At 41.1% G+C, this 18,875-nt stretch overlaps 1 long non-coding RNA gene across 2 annotated transcripts in view; it reads right to left on the reverse strand.

The window, feature by feature from the left end:
• Window positions 1-18,875, reverse strand: part of LOC311526865 — a 229,816-nt gene that overhangs the window by 96,171 nt on the left and 114,770 nt on the right. The window contains exons 3-4 of one of the 2 annotated variants that reach the window (XR_014713180.1): window positions 8,843-9,017; window positions 8,043-8,220 (exon numbers count right to left, since the gene is read on the reverse strand). The exons of the other annotated variant lie outside the window; for it this stretch is intronic. This is a non-coding gene — a long non-coding RNA (uncharacterized lncRNA). Of the gene's footprint in view, window positions 1-8,042; window positions 8,221-8,842; window positions 9,018-18,875 lie in introns of those variants that run through there. 2 annotated transcript variants of the gene reach the window in all.

Below are 18,875 nucleotides of genomic sequence, written 5' to 3' on the forward strand. Positions count from 1 at the left end.
GCAGGCCAGCCTGTCCCCAGAGGGTGGGGTGATGAGGATGGAGAAGCAACAACTGGAACAGTGCTCTGGACCAAGGAGTCAAAATGGGCATTAGAGAGTGCAGGGGCGCATGGACTGGCTGACCCCCAAACCTGACTCCTTTCTCCTGTGGAATCTATTCCTCTTTCTGAGATAGTCCCATTGCTTTGGAAGAGGGAAAGGCTGAGCAAATGTGTATTGCAGGAGATATTACTGCTGCTGCGTGCCATAGTGGCACTTCTGTGCTGCCAGTGTGTCCATCCCCAGGGACCACAAGCTAGCATTGTGACATACCCAGGGTACAACCCAGACTCATACGTAGCTATGTCACTCTTGTCCTATAACCTGGAGTGCACTTTACCCTGTTTTGCTGCCATAGCCTCTAGTCTGGACTGCCCACAAACAGCCTCCAGCATGGCAAGTCACTCCCAGCTATGCCTCTGTGTGTGCTGCAGCTAGCCAGCCACACCTTGGCTCTTACCAGCCTTGGTTATATTTCAGGGTGACCTCAACACATCCCTACTCCTAGATTTCACCCCAGAAATGTATGCCCTATACTGCCTAGCCCTCTCCTGGACAACACAAGCTTATATAAAGTCCATAATTTTATTAATAGAAATGATATGCACATATCTTGTTACCCTGCGTGGACTTTCCCAAACCCTTGACTTAAACACACTGGATTAGATAAAACAAAACAAGTTTATTAACTACAAAGAGATATTATTTGTACTCACTTAAAATCTAAGACATAGATAGAATTCAGAAATAGTTCTACGAAAAATAAAGATTAAATGCAACTGGTGCCTAATTTAAACTATGTTAAATTCAAAGTGAAGTTTTTTGCTATGTGCTCTCAGCAGTCTTACTAAGCACACATTCCTTTATTTGACACAGAACTGTTTGCCAACTTCAGTTTGGAACATGTGTTAAGTTCAACATACAGTGGAATCTTATAACTTCACATAAAAAATATGTGTGGCAGCATTGTCAGGACAATACTGACAAGCAAGTTGAGTTTTCAGAATACGTTACAAGGCATACTTTCTACAAAGATCATTACAACAGTGTGTAGGGTGTAGACACAAGGGTACATTCTGTCATAAGCATATCATCGGTTTTCTCTGAAAACAGAGGTTGGTCATCAAAAGGCAAGTTCTCGATGGCTTGCTGGACACTGGACACAATACCCAAATTCTGCAGCCAGGAAGCCCTCCTCATGGTGACTGAAGATGCCATCACCCTGGCCCAAGATGTCCAAGATATTGAGTGCAGAATGCAAGAACATCTTAGCCACCAAGCAAGCCTTCCATAACAAATGCCTGAAACTCCTCCTGTGAGGTCGTGGGCAGCCAGTCTGTGAACATGGACATAGCTGTCCAGTTAAGAAACGCATATCTGGACAGCAGGGCCAGCTGGTTAGCAATTTGCATTTATAAGGATGAGGACATGTATGTCTTTTTGTCCATAAGGTCCAATTGTTTGGAATCTCTGTCCTGGGGGTGGACTTGGATCTGCCCTATTGGACTCTATGATTCACCAGAGTCATGACTATGGAATTTGGGGGCAGACAGGAATAAAACCCCTAAAACTTCTGCAGGGGACCGAAACAGCACTTCTCCATGCACTTAGCCACCAACGGTACTGAGGCTGGGGTGCTCCAGAGTGCCTTAGCCAGTTCGAGGAGTGCATCATTCATCGGGAGAGTGACTCTCCCAGGGAAAGATGGCTGTAGAGGGTCACCAATCTATGGGTGTTCTTTTGCAAATACTCTGCTTGGATGCCCAGGGAAGCGGCTGTGTGGTGCAAAAGGTCTTGGTACACCTTAAAATCCTCTGGTACTGAAGGGAAGAATGAGCCAGGCAGCACTACGTTATCTGGAGATGAGGATAAGGCCTTTAACTGAGGCAAAGCTGGATCTTGTTACAAGGATGATATACCTGGGAGGGAGTACTCTGGAGGTTCTGCATAGAGAGGGATCACTGGTACCTGGACCTCCCATGGACCTACGGTCAGCACCGCAGACTTGGCCAGCGATTTTGCCTTTGAACGAGACTAGGAGTGGAACTTCTGTGATCGAGGAGCTTCCCACTGAGTCCACCGAGGCCACTGATCGGGCATCGGTGGCCAGTAGGTGCCAGGCCAAGGACCTCCATCCCAGTGATAAGGATGGAGCGAGACCAGAAGGAGCAAGTATGCGGTCTGAATTATCTATCGCCCAGAATGAGGCAGGAAGCAGCACTGCAGATGGAGGCGGTACCGTTGGTACCAAGCATGCAGGTGCCTGAAGCGGTGTTGGTCATGATGTGAACAGCGGTACTGGAGTGACCTTGGAGACATAATGGGATGATTGCCAACACTGAAGAGACTGAATGTCCAGAGGAATTATCAAGAGGGAGTCTATATTGTGAGGCTTGTAGTTCCAGATACTCACGATAGAGAAATCCATTTTTAAGCAAACAGTAAGATGCCAGAAGGGAGGAGAGCAGTTTAGAGAAAGCGCCAGGATAAACTGCTCAAAACTACAGGGCTGCAGCCATAGATCACACATTTGCAAATGGAATTATATATAATCATTTATAGACTACACCCACACATGTTACCTGGAATTATCGCCTTGATCTCTTGTATCATTTGGTGGACTTTCTGATGTGTATTCTGGGATATGGTGGGCTATCTCTAAGTTTGGTTTCTGCCCAGGGGACACACTTTTGATAAGTGTACCCATTATTTTGTATTGCTATCAAGATGTTAGGCCAAACTCTGATTTCAGTTACACCAGTGTCATCCATTATAATTCCACTGACTTTTCAAAGGAGTTATGTTACATGTATACCAGTAGATGATTTGTGCCAGTGTAGATGAGATCAGGCCTATACCACATATATACATAAAAAAAGGGAAACAGCTAGGGCTGTCGCACGATTAAAAAAACAAGAGAATACTATTTATTTTAAATATTTTGGATGTTTACTATATTTCCAAATATATTAATTTCAATTACAACACAGAATACAAAGTGTACAGTGCTCACTTCATATTTATTTTTATTACAAATATTTGCACTGTAAAAAAATATATTTTTCAATTCACTTCATACGAGTACTGTAGTGCAACTCTTTATCATGAAAGGTGAACTTGCAAATGTAGAATTAGGTCCAAAAAATACCATTCAAAAACAAGACAATGTAAAACTTTAGAGCCTACAAGTCCTACTTCTTGGTCAACCAATCACTCAGACAAACAAGGCTGGTTACAATTTGCAGGAGATAATGCTCCCTGCTTCTTGTTTACAATGTCACCTGAAAGTGAGAACAGGCGTTCGTATGGCACTGTTGTAGCTGGCATTGCAAGATATTTACATGCCAGATGCGCTAAAGATTCATATACCCCTTCATGCTTCAATCACCATTCCAGAGGACATGCTTCTATGCTGATGATGGGTTCTGCTTGATAATGATCCAAAGCAGTGTGGACTGATGCATGTTCATTTTCATCATCTGAGTCAGATGCCACCAGCAGAAGGTTGGTTTTCTTTTTTGGTGGTTTGGGTTCTGTAGTTTCCGCATCAGAGTATTGCTCTTTTAAGACATCTGAAAGCATGCTCCTCACCTGGTCCCTCTCAGATTTTGGACGGCATTTCAGATTCTTAAACGTTCAGTTGAGTGCTGTACCTATTTTTAGAAATCTCACATCAGTACCTTCTCTGCGTTTTGTCAAATCTGCTGTGAAAGTGTTCTTAAAATGAACATGCATTGGGTCATCACCGGAGACTGCTATAACATGAAATATATCCTGAATGCAGGTAAAACAGAGCAGGAAACACACAATTCTCTCCCCCAAAGGAGTACAGTCACAAATTTAATTGACACATTATTTTTTAATGCGCATCATCAGCATGGAAGCATGTCCTCTGAAATGGTGGCTGAAGCATGAAGGGGCATACAAACATTTAGTATATCTGGCATGTAAATACTTTGCAACACTGGCTACAACAGTGCCATGCGAACGCTTGTTCTCACTTTCAGGTGAAATTATAAATAAGCAGCAGACAGCATTATCTCCTGTCAATGTAAACCAACTTGTTTGTCTTAGCGATTGGCTGAACAAGAAGTAGGACTGAGTGGACTTGTTGGCTCTGAAGATTTACACTGTTTCGTTTTTGAGTACAGTTATGTAACAAAAAAGTCTGCATTTGTAAGTTACACTTTCACGATAAAGAGATTGCACTTCAGTACTTGTATGAGGTGAACTGAAAAACACTTTCTTTTTTTATCATTTTACAGTGCATATATTTGTATTTAAAATAATAATATAAAGTGGCACTGTACACTTTGTATTCTGTGTTGTAATTGAAATCAATACTGAAAATGTAGAAAAACCATTCAAAAATATTTAATAAACTTCAGTTGCTATTCTATAATTATTCATTTTTTAATCGTGATTAATTTTTTTTTAGTTAATCGTGTGAGTTAACTGCGGTTAATTGACAGCCCTAGAAATAACCCACCACATTTGATCTAAAATGGGATTTTCACAAGTGTATAAGTGAGTTGGGTACCTAACTCACTTAAGCACTTTTGAAAATCCCATCCATAAACTACTGTACTTAGCTAAAATATTTTATCAATAAAATATTTTAGCTAAATACAGTAGTTTATGGATGGGATTCATATACACACACACCCCTGTAAGAGCGAGACAAAACAATTAATGTATAAATAATGTTGTCATATAACGGTTTTATTAGCATGATTTTGACACTGCTAGCTACTCACAAGTGGAGAAGCCACAAGTGAGTTATGCAGATCATCCCAAATAAGTTTCCAGTAAATCTTTGTCAGAATACTGCTCCATACTATCAAGTATCTTCACATGCCATATATTTCAAAGAAAAAGGATTGTAGAAGTATTTTGATTGTTAAAGTAATTATATTAATAATATTTGTGTACCTGCCCACTTATAAATGCCAAGTGCCTTGGTACCATCACTACAGCTGTCTATTGCTTAGGAGAATTAATACTAATATATTTTTAAAACCTCAAAAAATGTATATAAAAAGATTTTCTAGCACTTAAAAATATCAGATATCTCAGGACTTTCAAGAACTAGAAGCAAGTACTGGGTATGCCATCAGGAAGATGGGGATGCTCCCTTTCCAACAGTATAAACCTTCCATTTCAAACCTTGACGGATCATGAACCTTATCTGTCACTGGTCCTGGACTGAATATTGCCCAACCTGGGTAAAAAGTAATGACATTTTTTGTGTGTGGGGTGTATGCACGTGTGTGTTCATGCATGTGGGTGTCAGGTCCCTGTTTTCCTCAGTGGGGAGGGAAGTCTCCAATCCTTAAAATATACACTATACACAAGGGACATTTTGATTGTTTTCATACTAATGCTGAGAAGAACAAAAGAATAATTTATGTCCCCTGCTGACACTGATTTTTCAGTTTCTTAAGCTTTCACAGTTAAAGTTTAATTAATTTTTTTCAGACTTTCGGTTGCTGGAAATGGGGGGTGCGAATTGGCAGCAGTAATCACCAGTTGCTGGCTATTAATGAAAGCACTGCACAGCACTTCTTTAGTATTGTTTTAACTCCATTTAAACAAGACGTCTGGTAGACAATTTTCAAGTGGAGCAGCTGCAGACCTTGCATGAACAATGAAAGAAAACAGAAGTAAGAAAACAGAGGTTAACAATGGACAAATAATAAACTCAAAAATCAGTCTTGTAAATGACATGTAGTTAGTAGATAAAGAAATAGTAAGAAGAGTAAAGTGTGATAAGCTTGCAGCTGCAGCTCTGCTTACTCACCTACTTTGCAGCTTGTGGATTGTTCATGATCTGTACATGGATTGCTTACAAAAATTAACAGACCAATCAGAAATGTATGAGTTGTTCTGGATAAGCTGAGTGGAAAAGGTTTCAGAGGGAATCCCAACAACAATATAAATGAAAACAAAATTAGGAAGACAGAATACTATAAGCAAGTTACCAAAACTTACTATTTCTCTGCTAGTACTGTTTCAGAATCAACTTCCAAAGATCCTGGACTGTCTTTCTCAGAAAGTGATAATCAAAGTAAAGATATGGATATGAACTTGTTCCCTCAGGAGAGGGAAGAAGAAAAGGCAACTGTTCCTGAAATATAAGACAAAAGTAATGATAAAGAGATGACGCATATTTCCTACCATTTGTCTGTACAGAAGGCAGAGAGAATAATAGTAATAAAGAGGATGATATTGCTGTTAACATTGAACAAAATCTGGCTAAATTGTTTTTGATAATTGAGGAGTTGTGACATTATTTGAAAGAAACAATGGACAATGCCGAGTAAAATGGTGACAGTCAAATGGAAGCACAAACATTGTACAAAATGTGCCAACGGGAAACTGCATTTATGAGTATCTTATGGAATGTCATACCAGAGAGGTTTGACAAAACTAGTGTAAAGCTTTAAAAGGCAGGTCTGGATCTTGTCATTGTTGTTAATTTGCTGAGTTCCTTGGAAGAGCTGGTCACAAGCTTACGGTATCAGCTTGATGATTTTGAGGATCAAGTAAAAAAAATGGGAAGTGATGATGATGAGTCCCGATGTCCAGTGATGTGTTCTATGTAGGTGTCCCTTGACCACCTGATGGCATCTGACACCATGAGTTGCCTCATCAGCCAAGCATAGCATTGACCGATTCCGCATTCTCTCAGCACTTGCTCATTACTGGGGTCCCATGAGCCTGAGGCTCCGACGATCAGTGCGTGTGTCTGGACCTGTAACCCTTAGCTCTCCAGGTTTCGGCTAGAGGGGCATATTTCTCTACCTTTCGAGCTTGGGCATGGTGGAAATCCGGGGTCCTGTTCTCGAACGGCACTGTGACCGTCCACCATGATGATGATCTTCCAGTCCTCATTGGTGATGACGATGTCTGGTCGCAGTTGGCTGTCAGTTCCAGGGATGGCGGAGTTTATGGCAACCTTCCCCAGGGGTGGAAGGATGGCTCTGGCCAGGCAATCTTGGATGGCGTTGTGTCGCAGCTGCCAATCTCTCGAATGGGGCTTGCAGCTACACAGGACGTGGGGTAGCATCTCATTGGTGTAGCCGCACTTCCTGCATCGCTTGTCCTGATTCCTGTGGCGGATGACTCCGTTCAGAGGAATGCAGTTGAGCCACCCTGTGGATGAACCTCCAGTCAGCAAATCAGGCGAAGCTGCCCCCGGAGAGGAAGCGGTTGTTGGCGTCCCGCTTGCACGTCACCTTGAACACCTTGCCCTGGTCCGGCTTCCATTTCAGGTTTTCCACGTATTGGCAGCAGATGGCATCCTTCAGGGTCCTCGCCAGCATAGTTCTAGCTCTCGGAGTGATGATAATGTGATCTGTATTCTTCACCTGTGGCACCAGGACTCCCAGCTCCTGTCGTTCTTTGCACCATGTCCAGTGGCAGCCGATACAGTTTGCCAGTCGTCATGTAGCATTGTGGGCACAAGTCCACAATGAAGCAAAGTCTCCCCCGTCTCTTCCAAATTCACCTTCCAGTGAGCTGCTCAGGTAGGTGGCAACATCTTGGTTGGAGGTGGTCCTGGCGATTTGCTTCTTGACGGCATCCTTCAGCACACACAAAGTTCAGCTCATAAAAGAGATCTAAGAACAAATAAAGAGAAATGGAAGTATCCCACCCCTGCAACAGGCTTCTTACAATGATTCGTCTGGGAAAATTCTAAGCATTTTATCTGAGAACGTGGTAGCATCCAACATGGTTGTTTATAGTTACACAAACTATTTCTCTAAGACTAGCGAGTTACTACCTTACATCTCCTGTGGCTACCTTTCAAATAACAAACTTATGGAAGATCATCTTTATCATAGCTCAAACAATGCTAAAACAAACAAACCCACCCTGCCTCCCCAAAAAGAGAGAACCATTGAAACTACTTTCAGACTCATAGCTTCTCTTAGCAAATATCAAAAATTTTAAAAAGATCTAGGTTATGTGAAATGTGGCTCTTCTACACAGCCCTGTCTTCTTAAGAATGAGAGGATCATAGAACAACCTTTTGACAGAACTGTTGATTTCCCCAATATTAAGAGAGAAGATTTTCAGCTTATGTGAAGGCTCCTGGCTGGTACACCTTACTCTTCTTAGCCTCTGCTTGCCTGTTCTTCTTCAGACCAGACACTCCTCTTGTAGGATGCTGCTAATCTATCGTGACAAAAAAAAATTTCAACAAAAACGTAAAAACATCTTAGCACCTTGGAGCATCATATCTGCATGCTGCAGCAAACTCCATTTCAAATTAAACTCCTGTCTCCACCTCCCTTCTCTGTAATAAAACAGGATTTACTTGATTTATAAAAAAGCAAATAAACTGTGTTTTGGTAGTGTATATGATAAATTGGTTTGAGTACAGTTGAAGGATAGATCATCACATTTGTCTAATCCATAAATTATCCAGAGTTTTACTATTTCAGTTTTATACTTTAAGTGGCTTCTGAAGTGCTTCTTCAGAAAGGTGGAGAAGATACATTATCTAGGGGTAATTTACACAGAATGAAACCCTGGCATTTTGCTACACACACGACGACTCTGTTGGCATCATGAACAAGAATGAGTCTGGCAGGTCCCCAAATACTTGATAGGAGTCTGTTTCATTGGTGAGGCTCAACAGGAATTCATTCTCTTCTTTGGCCATGTCTTTGCTCAGATTTCTCCATAAATGGTGATCTGTCTGGCATCATGATCCATGTGGTAAAGTTTTCTGCCTCTCTCTTGCTAGCCTTTTCCCCCTTCTTCTACAAACTGTTAAAAATGAAACTACTATTACCTATTTCTTATGGTCTTGGTTGGGTCTGGGTCCAAGAACTCTGTGTGCCCTCTTTCTCCAGGTTCAAGGAGGCTGCTGTCTATCTAAACCTTCAACATTTCAGTAACGCTGCCATCATCTGTTACTTAATTCCAGATCATCGCTTCATTGGTCTCAGCTTTTTCCAACTGCTTGTCTAAATTATTAAAAAAAAGATTGTTGAAAGAAATAATACCATTAATAATACTAAACCTTGAATGGCCTGGATGGCCAGCATCCATTCACTTGCCCTGATGTGCTGGGCTCTCACTGAAGACTATTGTGAGCTGACAGTCAGACTACATATCTGTAATGGAGCAGAAATTCTTTACAGAATTCCCTGTGCATACCAGACTTTTTCTTCTATATCTCTCCCCCTGCCAGTGAGCCCTCCTTTGAAGCATTATTTCTTTCTTCCCATTTATCTGAAAAGTGGGAGGGAGCAACTATCATGTCAGATTTCTGAAGAACCAGAAACAAAAGGAGAGGACACTGGAGGCACAACTGTCATCCAAGGCTTCCTGCTACCTTGGGCTTTGGGCTTGACTATATGCAAAAGCTGCACCCATTTCATTTACGGTGCGATAACTGTATTCAGCTAAAGTGAAATAGATCTGATATAAACTGAAATAAATGTGTCCACACAGCCTTTAGCACTCTTAAGTAAATCAGTTAAAAAAAAGTGAATTTACCTTAATTTAGTGCAACTTCTCTGTGCATAGGCCTGGAAAACTGAGTTGATAGAAACATTAATTATCATATTTAATTAATATGTAAATCTGTACTTAGCACCGGCACAGACAAACTTAGTTGTGTTTAAAAACAAAATTAGCTGGTCTTTGTTTACACCTTTTCTAACACAATCCACTGTACCAGTGTAAACAAAGCCTAAGTGAGCAAGGACCTTGGGGGACCTTGGATGTGGCAACTCCAGCTATGGAAAAAAGAAGGCTGGTGCGGTGATGGAATCAAAATGTGCCTTGGTCTTACTGGTACTTATTTCTCCTTCCAGCTCTTATTTAAGATGGTAGGAGAGGAAGTGAAGGAGCACCAGCAGTGCCAGCTCTGGCAGCAAGGAAGAGGTCCTGGCATCGGGGGATCAGAATTGCCTGAGCCCCATTACTGCTGATTACCTCTCTCCTACTGCCACCCCACGAAGTCATTTAAGAAAAAGATTTGATTTCAACATGGTATTATAAATAAAATAGCTTTGTATACTTGAGTTTAAAGGCTATTAGGTAAACAGGATCATTCTATCACAGAAAAAGCAACTGGGACATATTCCAAGGGAAAAGAACACTGAAGAAATATGTGAAGACAGATGGTAAAATTCAGAATGGGTAGGTTTCTAGCACTATGTTTTAATTACATAATTACTTTGGTCCCTCCCTATTCTCTGCCTGGGACTCGCATGTAATTTCCTGTGGACTGTAATACTTTGGTTTCAGAGTCGTAGCCGTGTTGGTCCATATCAACAAAAACAAGGAGTCCTTGTGGCACCTTAGAGACTAACAAATTTATTTGGGCATAAGCTTTCATGGGCTAGAACCCACTTCATCAGATGCATGGATACTTTGGTCTAGTTTTGATTATTGGGTTTAGTGTGCAGGTACTAGCTAGTGTTAGTGGCCTGTGACATACAGGAGGTCAGACTAGATGATCTGGTGGTCCCTTCTGGCCTTAAACTCCATGACATTAACCTCTTTTTATTTATTGCTTCTTTAAGGGTGTTTCAGGGAGACTGAAATGCTCCAGAAATGCATGATGGGATAAAGAACCTTTTTCACCAGTATCTGTAGGGTGATTTTAATGCACCCTAGGTCAGTAAAGACCCAAAGCCATTACAATCTGATGGCTCTTTCCAGGCCTATGTGAAAGTGGTTGGTGGTTTTAGTCCTAATGGACACATTTCCACATGACTACAAGTAAACACAAGGTTGCATTGTCTAAAACCCACTATGTCCTATTCCAGACTCCCATCTATACCAACTGGTACATTTTATTACCACTGTTTTTTGGGTGGGGAGGAATACAGATAATATGTCCAAAGAGAGATTTTAGAGGGAGCTAAGGAAATAACAAATGGAGGTTTACCATTAGAGGTTGGGGCGAGGAAGAAAAACTTCCCAGGCAAACAGTTATGATGGAGACAAGTCACCTTTACTCAAATTACTTGGATCACAGAGCTCTCAATCCACAAGATGCAGCTTGTATGCCACATCATGCAACACTGAAGCACATGCAGTGAGCTTTCACACTAGCCCCCTAGCAGCTGCATGTTTTGACCCACACTATTTGGACCAGCTCTGTGTATAAACAGGTCATATATATTTTACATCACAGATAAATAATTAGACAATCTTACTATGCTACATTTAAAAAAAAAATCTTGGAATAGGTCTTCTGTGACCAAATGTACCGCTATATTCTCACTCTACACACCACTGTAAAAATCTGTACAAAATATGCCTTGTGAGGTACCATTCAAAAAGCTCATTGGTCAATATAAACACGGTGAAATGTATGTAGCAACATTATATGTAAAGTTATGAATTCCCTCTATATGATGGCAGCACATGTTCAAACCCATATAGCCCCGAATGGGCAGGGGTGGTTAAGCAGGTCTATCTTAAACAAAGGAATGGATGTTCACCTCAATTTACATATAAGTACTAAACAAGGTCCTTGAGATAGCAAGAGGGAGACAAGGCAAATCTTCATTTCAGCATACACAGGGGAGAAAGAGCATGGCGGCACCTTCACCCCCAGACTCCACTGCCTTCACTATTTGAATAAACTTTGCTGCGAAGGGTAATACTCAGAAGAATCCACTTCAAAGGCAATGGGGGACTGGACCATAAAAATAAAGGGCAAGAACATCTCACCCGGTCCACCTCTCTCTATCTCTCTTTTTTTTTCATGTAAGAACTCAAAGGAACCAACCCTTTGGACTTGGGGGCAGATCCTGATTTGAGAATTTGGTCAGCTGTGTTGCTGGGACCATGTAGTAAGGATTTCACCTTGAATCAAATCAAGTTTGTTAAGATCTAGTTACTAGAAAGTGCTGTCTCTTTATTCTCATAACCATTTCTAATTTTAATGCCTTAGACTTGTACTCACTTAAAATCTCTTTGTAATTAAACTTTTTTGATTCTTTAATCAAAACTAATCCAGCATTGTGTTTAAATTGAAGTGTTTGGTAACTCCAATTAAAGTAACAAACTTTTCCACATTGACCCCTCATAGGGGCAACAGACCTCTAATATCAGAACTGCCCAGGAGAGGGCTGCACAGTGCAGAACCAACTTGACCGGGGAAAATCCAGGACTGAGGGAGTGTTTGGGGTCATTCTGCAAGTGATAACATAGGGCTAGTCTACACTGGCAGCCTTGTGCATGCCTTGTGTGTGCCTTTAACGTGCCTTGTGCGGTCACGGCACAGCGCTGGTAGAGAGCTCTCCCAGCGCTCAAATAAAACAACCTCAATGAGGAGTGTTTTACAGTGCTGTAACTTGCTGCGCCCCAGGGGGGTATTTTTTCAGTGTAAACAAGCCCTAAGGCTCGAGGAAGCCTGAACGTTGACTGAAATGTTGTTAGCAGGCTGAAGCTATACACAGACGCTCAGGGTGTGACCTGCATGCTATTTGGCTGTTTATGAGGGGCCCAGGTTGGGAGCTCTAGCAGCAAAGCATTGTGATGCAATCAAGGTTGCATGGCAGGTAGTGACACAAGCCCTCTCTAGTCTGGATTGCACCCCAGACTCTGATAGCTTCCAAGGGAAGTTGTTGAATCCCCATCACTGGAGACTATTAAGAATAGATTGTACAAAATATCCCTCAGGGATGGTCTAGATTTACTTGGTCCTGCCTCAGAACAAGGGACTTGTTGACTTGATAACTTCTTGAGGTTCATTCCAGCCCTATATTTTCTATGATTCTATAACTGTAAAGTAGAAAGAGAACCAGAGCCATGGATTTAACTTTCCCATTTTCATTGATAAGACTCAATATGACAGTGTAGTACATAAAAACAAAACGTACATGAAAAATAAAGTTGTCTTAACAAGGCGCCTCCCATGCCTCCTACACTATGACAAGCTGGCTTATTTCTATAGTATATTTAGTAGAAGTAGTCCTGCATTCCTTTAAATTTTGATAATTCACTGTGTAGTTTATTTGCAGCTACTTCTGATGTAGGTTGACAAGACAGTCAACCTGTTTGCCCTCTCTATTTTCTCAGCAATAAACAATTCTGGCTAGCCATACTGATAACCATTTAATATAGTATTTCATTTTTCTTGCTACAAGGAATTCATTATGTGAAAGTAAATGAGGCCAATGGGACAACCTATACTCACTCCCATATCATAGAAATAATCTTTATTCTGTCCTAGTACTGCCAAATTTGAGGGAATGTTCAAAAAGAGTTTCTAATTTTGTCCTCTCACTTGTCCCTATTTCAAGCAAGTATAATCATCGTGCAGTAAACATCTTTTAAGACTTGCCAGTGTCCATTCTTAAATTCTTCTTAATGAACTTTTCCAGAATAAGTTTGAACCATGGTTTATCTATACATGTAATCTTACCATAAAGGTTTTATACATTTTGTTTAATTAGCTTTGAACCATCAAAGTTCCTAAGTAAAGAACAGTAATAAGGAACATAATGAAAACAGAAAAGCCTGACACACAAAGGCAAAAGCTGAGGATTTAAAAGGCCTTTAGGTTGGAGCTAGGTATAGCAAATGCTAGTCAACACCAGACACGCCAAACCCACAAAAAAACCCATAGAAATTGGGCTTGTTTTTGGCTTAATTGGCTTGTGAGTTGCTTGTTGGCTAGTTTGTAGCTTGTTGCTTCTTCTTTTTTTTTTTGATTGGCTCCTGGCAAGCAGGAGTGGGACGGGGAGAGAGTCACGGGTACACAGCAGGCCAACCACAGTCCCAGACTGCATGTTGGGGGGGGATCTAGTCACAGAGTGTTGGAGTTCTTAGGGATTGGCTTGTTTTGGCCTTGTTTTGAAATGGCATTAGCTTGATTTTTGGTTTATTCTGAAAGTTGAGGTGCTTATTTACCACGTGAAAGCTGGCAACTGTGGTCAACACTTGGATGTCTACAGATTAGCAGGGAGGGGAAGGGAGAGGGGCACCTACAAAACTATTTTCATAAGTTTTCTTTATTCTCAGAAAGAGAAATTTAGAATTGTTTTTCCTGCATTTTAAACAATAAATAGCTAGTTCAGCAAAATTACAGTTTTCTTTGCAGATAACTGTACACCAAAAATATTTTTAAAGAAACTTTTTGCTGTAATTAAGTGAAGATGAAAAAAACCTACATGCTGAAGTTGTTGAAATTCTTGTGGAATTTATTAACTTCAGTGCAACTGCTAAGACCAAATGAGCTTCTTTAATTTCCATAATGAAATTGTTTTTATAAAGTTAAAAATACTGTAATGAGGCCAAAACGGTGTGCTTTCAGAGGCTCCCATGGTGAAACAAATGAGATTTTAGCTTCTCTAATTGGGCATACTGCAAGCTGGGCTTGATGCTGTCTTCAGCACAGAATGTTTGTTATCCCTAACAAAAAAAAAAAAAAAAAAAAAAAAAGGTCTACAGCTGTCAGCATAATACTATATAGCTTTTCAGAAACTAAATCATCAGGAAGAAAACTGCTGCTCTCTGACTGGGACCACCCAAAGGGAGAGATCAAGTAGAGAACAGCTCTACTTTTCCTTGATTAGGAAGTTATTCGTAAGGTAATTTGTTTACCACTATCAAAGAGAAGCTTTTGAAGGAACTGTTGAGAATTCCCAGAATCCTCTAGAAGAATTTTATTTAATTAAGCAATGAATATGGATATTCTCCCCACCCTCCACCCCTCCCACCCCTGAATTAAATCTTATTACCAGTCAACACAAGCCTTTGGAGTCTTACTGGTCCTGCAGGAAAAAAAAAAGTTAGAGGCATTGTGTTTTGTCCGCATTGCCAAACTCTGCTCGTTTGCTGTCATGTACAACACCATGGTAACAGCCTGTAAATCTTTAAGAGCTTTAAAATCATTTGGATGAAATATTATTTTCATTTTCCCCCAAACATTGCTTTCACATGTAAGATATAGAAAAAGACAGGCCATTCTAAAATGATTTTCAGCATCTGAAGATGTATTATATTTAAGTAAATGTATTCTTTTATCATTAATCATGATTTAATGTTTGATGCAAGTGCAGTGCTTCCACACAACAAATAAAGCACTACTAGTACCGTCTCAGAGGAATGTGACCAAACTCACCTTCTGAAGTTAACATTTACCCCACAACATTTAATTCTGATGTAAAATTAGGAACAGAAGGTATCCTATAAAAGGCAGAACAATAATAATGGTTCTTTACTCAAAGCCTAAACCACCACTAAAAGACTAACTGATTTAATGTGTCAGGAAATTTTCCTGATACTTGCAAAACACAATATAAGCCACTGATATACTTACCTAACCATTAGCAGACAAATTTTACTATTCAAAACTGTTTTCAAGTCATGATTTCTTTGTTAATCGCTGAAGGAATTTATTTGTAAGCTTGCTAGCCACACTCTATTCATTGTTTTAGTCTCACATACAGAATGTTCATGGTTGATACTTTCCTCTGTAGGTTATTATCCCTTCCCCGCTCTTCTGCTTTGTTTTTACTCCCCCAACCATTCAGTTGTCAATGTGCTGTACAGGTGAAGTAATATTGCTCTTGGGAAGATAAAAATCAATGATTTTAAACAAATAAATGGAGATTGGATTTTTATTGAAACTGAACTTTTAAAATTTAAATTAAATACAAATTTATTTTTTTTAAATAAACATTTAAAGTCAATTTATAATTGACAACCTATGTTAAGGGCTAAGCTTATTATAATCTAGTAAAATCATTTAAATTATATATAAAAAACATTAAAACTTGACAGCAAACATGTACTGCTTAAAAAAAATCACACCACTGAACTGGTGGACGTCACTGGCTAAGCAAATGGAACCTGAGGTTACTGATGTGCTAAACCGGTTTGTGATAGCAGTAGCCTCTTTTGCAGGTGCAGGAAGAATATTTTCCTCATTTGAGTTTATTCATCTAGTTCAGTTCAATGACTAGTTCTTTCAAAGTTCAGAAATCAATTGGGAGTTGAAAAAGTAGTTGTGTTCCTCGTCCAATCTATGTATTAAAACTAGGTGTGAGAGGATAGGCTCTACTAGTTCTAAAATCTTCAAGGATATGGTGATCAGAAACAATCAGATCAATATACTGATTTCAGCTAATATTTCTTGTTTAAAAAATAAGCTAGTTTTAAATGCAAAAACTTGTTTTTCTATTGCGTCCAGCACATTTAAGATAGTTTTATTTAATAAAAAAATTAAAATGCTGATTTTGTGCATTTTAATTGAATTTGAATTATGATCCAAATATAGCTTGGCACAAATCACAAGTAAAAAATTAATCTTCATCTAGAAAATTTGTAATGCATCATTCACTAGTTTCTACCATAAACAAAATGTGAAAATTAAAAATCTGAATAAATGTAAATTAAGTTAAGATATATAATTGCTTAAATGTTCATAGATATAGTATATCCTCCTGGTCAGCAAAAAGAAGCACCACATTTAGTGTAAAAGCTCTATTTAGTTACAAAGCAACAAGTTTTAATAGTTACCAACTGATGAAATTCAACCTTTCTTTAGGAAAATAAATAAAGACAACAGATGCAAAACACAATTAGAATCAATTATTTAAATCAAGGTTTCTTGCTTGCAAATTTAAATCACAATTAAAATCAGTGATTTAAATCACACTAATTTAAAATCAACCAACCCTGGTTACCACATGTTCTACAACTTCTTCTTTACTGATTTAGGGTATGTCTACACTACGGAATTAGGTCGAATTTATAGAAGTCGGTTTTTTAGAAATCGGTTTTATATATTCGAGTGTGTGTTTCCCCACAGAAAATGCTCTAAGTGCATTAAGTGCATTAACTCGGCAGACTGCTTCCACAGTACCGAGGCTAGAGTCGACTTCCGGAGCGTTGCACTGTGGGTAGCTATCCCACAGTTCCCGCAGTCTCCGCTGCCCATTGGAATTCTGGGTTGAGATCCCAATGCCTGATGGGGCTAAAACAGTGTCGCGGGTGGTTCTGGGTACATATCGTCAGGCCCCCGTTCCCTCCCTCCCCCCGTGAAAGCAAGGGCAGACAATCATTTCGCGCCTTTTTTCCTGAGTTACCTGTGCAGACGCCATACCACGGCAAGCATGGAGCCCGCTGAGATAACTGTCACCGTATGTCTCCTGGGTGCTGGCAGACGCGGTACTGCATTGCTACACAGTAGCAGCAACCCATTGCCTTCTGGCAGCAGTTGGTGCAATACGACTGGTAGCTGTCATCGTCATGTCCGAGGTGCTCCTGGTCGCCTGTGTGAGATCGATCAGGAGGGCCTGGGCAGACATGGGTGCAGGGACTAAATTTGGAGTGACCTGACCAGGTCATTCTCTTTAGTCCTGCAGTCAGTCCTATTGAACTGTCTTATGGTGAGCAGGCTGGCGATACAGATTGCGAGCAGTCGTACCGTACCATCTTCTGCCTGGCAGTGAAGAGATGGAGGATGGCTAGCAGTCGTACTGTACCATCTTCTACCAAGCAGCCACGAGATGTGGATGGCATGCAGTCCTTCTGCACCGTCTGCTGCCAGCCAAAGATGTAAAAGATGGATGGAGTGGATCAAAACAAGAAATAGACCAGATTTGTTTTGTACTCATTTGCTTCCCCCCCTCCCCTGTCTAGGGGACTCATTCCTCTAGGTCACACTGCAGTCACTCACAGAGAAGGTGCAGCAAGGTAAATCTAGCCATGTATCAATCAGAGGCCAGACTAACGGCCTTGTTCCAATAAGAACAATAACTTAGGTGCACCATTTCTTATTGGAACCCTCCGTGAAGTCCTGTCTGAAATACTCCTTGATGTAAAGCCACCCCCTTTGTTGATTTTAGCTCCCTGTAAGCCAATCCTGTAAGCCGTGTCGTCAGTCGCCCCTCCCTGCGTCAGAGCAACGGCAAACAATCATGCATCTGAGTTGAGAGTGCTGTTCAGAGCAGTCACAATGGAGCACTCTGGGATAGCTCCCGGAGGCCAATACTTGTAAGCCGTGTCGTCAGTCGCCCCTCCCTCCATCAGAGCAACAGCAGACAATCGTTCCACGCCTTTTTTCTGGGCAGACGCCATACCAAGGCAAGCATGGAGGCCGCTCAGCTCACTTTGGCAATTAGGAGCACATTAAATACCACACGCATTATCCAGCAGTATATGCAGCACCAGAACCTGGCAGAGCGATACTGGGCGAGGAGGCGACGTCAGCGCGGTCACGTGAGTGATCAGGACCTGGACACAGATTTCTCTGAAAGCATGGGCCCTGCCAATGCATGCATCATGATGCTAATGGGGCAGGTTCATGCTGTGGATTGCCGATTCTGGGCTCGGGAAACAAGCACAGAGTGGTGGGACCGCATAGTGTTGCAGGTCTGGGACGATTCCCAGTGGCTGTGAAACTTTCGCATGCATTAGGGCACTTTCATGGAACTTTGTGACTTGCTTTCCCCTGCCCTGAAGCGCATGAATACCAAGATGAGAGCAGCCCTCACAGTTGAGAAGCGAGTGGCGATAGCCCTGTGGAAGCTTGCAACGCCAGACAGCTACCGGTCAGTTGGGAATCAATTTGGAGTGGGCAAATCTACTGTGCAGGCTGCTGTGATGCAAGTAGCCCACGCAATCAAAGATCTGCTGATATCTAGGGTAGTGACCCTGGGAAATGTGAAGGTCATAGTGGATGGCTTTGCTGCAATGGGATTCCCAAACTCTGGTGGGGCCATAGACGGAACCCATATCCCTACTTGGCACCAGGGCACCAAGCCGGCGAGTACATAAACTGCAACGGGTACATTTCAATAGTGCTGCAAGCTCTGGTGGATCACAAGGGACGTTTCACCAACATC

Source organism: Lepidochelys olivacea, assembly GCF_965140295.1.
Source record: "Lepidochelys olivacea isolate rLepOli2 genome assembly, chromosome: 1".
NCBI classification, from domain to species: Eukaryota; Metazoa; Chordata; order Testudines; family Cheloniidae; genus Lepidochelys; species Lepidochelys olivacea.